This window comes from Tarenaya hassleriana, unplaced genomic scaffold, assembly GCF_000463585.1.
Source record: "Tarenaya hassleriana unplaced genomic scaffold, ASM46358v1 Cleome125, whole genome shotgun sequence".
Lineage (NCBI taxonomy): Eukaryota > Viridiplantae > Streptophyta > Magnoliopsida > Brassicales > Cleomaceae > Tarenaya > Tarenaya hassleriana.
Genome location: NW_010962944.1, coordinates 196,310 through 200,918, shown reverse-complemented (window position 1 = coordinate 200,918; position 4,609 = coordinate 196,310).

Here is a 4,609-nt window from a genome sequence, read left to right as displayed (position 1 = left end):
AGGACAGTGAGATAGAAATCGGTCTTTGATGAGTTTCAAGATCTAGTTGCGTGTCCACTGCTCAACTTATGGGAGTAGAATCGAATCTAGGCTACTCTAGCTATTCTCTCTTGTCAGCTAAACTTTCCTAAGTATGGGATTTCTATGTCGTCCCTAGTCTACCATAAGAGTAATTCCAACTTCCAAGCACTCTCCTGAACCTATTTACCGTTCTTCTCCTCTAAGATATTTTGTCTCTTTAGTTATTTTGTTCACACATTTTATTTTTTTTTCTTTTTTTCCTTTTTTTTTCAAGAGAATGCTAAGAGAAGTAGTATCCCGAGTTCCTAGGACGTTGAAGTTGACAAGTGTCTCCGCTTTTGCTTTTCTCTAATGATCATGACACTTGTCCCACAACTTAGACCCGAACCGTCGAATTTCGACGCACTCATGTCATCGAATGATTTTCATTAACGATATAGTGACAGCGGAGTGTTGGGATGTGTATACTTTCTTCGCTTATTCCTACCACATTCTTTCTAAGAGACTATCTATCCTATGGGAGAAGCTTCGGGAACGGTTTTAGGGAGATATTTAACCTAGGTTCGGTCGGTCTTACTCTTTGGCATACCTAAAGACAACAATATACCCCACAACCTAGAATCGCAAGCATCAAAGAGAGGGTTCGCTATTCACCTATCATCGACAATCTACTCGAACACCTAGAGGTCTAAGTCCAAATCGCTAAGCAATCTCTAAGCAGCTATCACCATCATCTCATCATCGACCAATCTCAACTCAAAACGGTTTATGCAATGCATATGCTTTTACATGTTCTAGACCTATATGTAACAAATGCAATGCAAAACTAGGTGGTGTCTATATGTACAAGTGCAAGAAATGCAAGTGTGGAATGCATCTATAGTGAGAAATCATTTTTTTTATATGCAGGTGAATGTGTGAATGCACTCTAAAAAGGGACTTGAAACGATGTTAGATGCTCAACCCCCCCAGACTTGAATGAGACACCGTCCGCGGTGTCACTCGAATCCGAAGGGGCGGATATGTGGAATAGGAAATTTGGAGCTAAGTGAAATAGGAGGGAAAAATAAGTATATAACCTTGTGTCCAAGGATAAAAGATGTCTCTCTGCATTCCACTTGTGAATGATTCCACATTGTGTATCGTCTCGGTTGCTCGATAATGTTCACCTTCCAAAATCAAAACTCAGAAAGAGAGAAGATCAAGTGAAACTGATATAATCATAGCAAAGACATAAGCAACATCAAGATCACATCATCACATCATGTGTCTAAGTTCCCAAATGCAGAAAAATAAACATGCAATGCAAAAAGGATACTAAAAAAGATATCTACAAGCTCGGGGTGCCTCCCGAGAGCGCTTATTTATGGTCCTAAGCTTAATCGCGGGGTTGTTCACTCGTCTTGAGGATCAGAGAAGCTCATCGAGTTCCTCTCTTTGGCGTGCTCCCCGGGGTTGTAAATCTTCAGCCTTTGCGCGTTGGTCTTAAACGTATCCCCTCCATAGCCATATAACTCTATCGCTCCATGAGGGTAGACATGCTTAACCGTGAAAGGCTCCGACCAACGTGACCTCAATTTGCCTGGAAATAATTTGAGCCTTGAGTTAAAGAGAAGTACCTGATAACATTCTCTAAAATCCCTCTGCAAAATCCGACGATCATGCCATCTCTTGGTTCTCTCCTTGTAAATCCGGGCATTCTCGTAGGCATCCAACCGAATCTCATCGAGTTGGTGAAGCTGAAACACTCGCTTCTCCGCAGCGGATTTCCAATCGTAATTCAGCTTCTTAATTGCCCAATATGCCCTGCACTCAAGCTCAACCGGCAAATGACAAGCTTTCCCATAGAGAAGTTGGAAGGGAGACATACCGATGGGTGTCTTGAAGGCTGTCCTATACGCCCATAGAGCGTCATCAAGCTTGGACGTCCAATCTTTCTTTGACCTTGACACCGTCTTCTCAAGTATTGCCTTGATCTCCCTATTAGAGACTTCAACTTGTCCACTCGTCTGAGGGTGATATGGGGTAGCCACCTTATGTCTCACACCATATTTCTTCAAAAGCGCTTCTATGGTGCGGTTGATGAAGTGAGATCCTCCATCGCTAATCACGACCCTTGGCGTCCCGAATCTCGGAAAAATCACCCTCTTGAACATCTTCGTCACCACTTTCGAGTCATTAGTGGGGCTCGCCATTGTTTCTACCCACTTGGTGACATAATCGACCGCCACAAGGATATATTGGTTCCCATAAGAAGATGGAAACGGTCCCATGAAGTCTATACCCCAAACATCGAAGGGCTCGACTTCCAAGATGTAGTGCTGAGGCATCTCGTGGCGGCGGCAGATGTTCCCCGTTCTCTGGCAAGCATCGCAAGAGGAGACGTATTGATGAACATCTTTGAACATTGATGGCCAATAAAACCCAGCTTGAAGAATTTTAGCCGAGGTTTTCGATGCTCCAAAATGACCAGCATAGTCCGAAGAGTGACAATGATGAATCACACTTCGGACTTCCTCTTCGGGCACACATCTCCTAAAGAGGCCATCCTTGCCTCTCTTGAAGAGATAAGGTTCTTCCCAAAAATAATCCTTGATGTCTCTGAAGAACATCTTCTTCCCGTTGTAATCCAACTCGTGGGGGACATACCCGCTAACAATGAAGTTTACAAAATCAACTTGCCTCTCTTGAAGAGATAAGGTTCTTCCCAAAAATAATCCTTGATGTCTCTGAAGAACATCTTCTTCCCGTTGTAATCCAACTCGTGGGGGACATACCCGCTAACAATGAAGTTTACAAAATCAACATACCACGGGTCTCTCTCTTTCACTTGGACAACCATCACGTAATCATCTCGGAGACAATCATCAATGGGAATATCTTCATGTCGCTCAATCCGAGATAAGTGGTCGGCCACTCCATTCTCTGTACCCTTCCTATCTCTGATCTCCAAGTCAAACTCTTGCAGCAAGAGAATCCATCTGATTAACCTCGGCTTGGCATCCTTCTTGGATAGGAGATATCTCAAGGCAGCATGATCGGTATAGACGATCACCTTCGAACCGACCAAATAAGACCGAAACTTCTCAAAGGCAAATACTATGGCGAGTAGCTCCTTTTCGGTTGTAGAATAATTCATCTGAGCATCGTCTAACGTTCTACTCGCATAGTATATGGCGTGGAGCTTCCTGCCTCTCCTTTGACCCAAAACAGCCCCCACTGCAAAATCGCTAGCGTCGCACATAAGCTCAAAGGGAGCTTCCCAATCCGGTGGTTGAATGATGGGTGGAGAGATCAATGCCTTCTTTAGAGTTTCAAAGGCGGCATGACACTCATGGGTGAACTCAAAAGGCACGTCCTTTGCAAGTAGTTCGGTAAAAGGCCTCGAAATCTTCGAGAAGTCCTTGATGAACCTCCTGTAGAACCCGACATGTCCCAGAAAACTCCGGATTCCTTTAACATTCCTTGGAGGCGGCAACTTCTCTATCACCTCAACCTTTGCTCGATCAACCTCTATCACTCTTCTCGAAAATCTTGTGGCCTAGCACAATGCCCTCTTGGACCATGAAGTGGCACTTCTCCCAATTCAGCACAAGATTCGCCTCAACACACCTGTCCAACACTCGGCGCAAATTCATTAGACACATGGGAAAGGAGGGCCCATGGACAGAAAAATCATCCATGAACACCTCCATAACATCCTCGATGAGATCAGAAAATACAGCAGTCATGCATCTCTGAAATGTCGCCGGTGCATTACATAAACCAAAAGGCATCCTACGGTATGCAAAGGTGCCATATGGACATGTAAAGGTGGTTTTCTCCTGGTCGCTAGGGTGAATGGGGATTTGGAATGTGACACCCGTAACCCGTGTACAGTATACGGGTTGTGCCACATGGACGATATAAAATAAAATAATAATGCGGAAGCAAAAATACGAAATCCAAAAACATTTTTTTAACTAATAGAGTAAGCAGCGGAAAATACAACAGGCGATCAATATTGCAAAATAACACATGTCCGAATAGTTATAGTTTAACCGTACAAAATGTGGGAAATACAAGTTCCGTAACCCAAAATGTAAATCCCGTACATGATGCTGCCTCTCTCAGGTCGTCGTCTGCCGGATGCGCTAGGCGTAATCCTCGTGATCTGAAAAATATAAACCACGAGGGCCAAGCACAACTGCTTAGTGAGTAGCCCGGGTTGAACCCGGTAAACCCGTTCTCAGCGAGAACGGTGTTAATTCGATGATTCACAACCAACAAACAACAATGATATCCATGCATAACCACATCACATCAGTCACAAATATGTCAAACACAATCATACCCATATGACATCGCATCATAGGGTTAGCCAGAGATCCTAGTCATATCGACATGACTAGAAGCGTCTCACACACGCCCGTCACTCGCGTGACGTTGGCCATCGCATCACATGCGACTACGCGCGTCTCCTGCGCCTGTCACTCGCGTGACCTCCGATGTCAAGTCCATGACACAACGGAAATACAAACATACCCGTATGGAGTCCACCATAGGGTCCAGCCCTAACCCTAGTCAAGTCCATGACTAGGGGCATCTC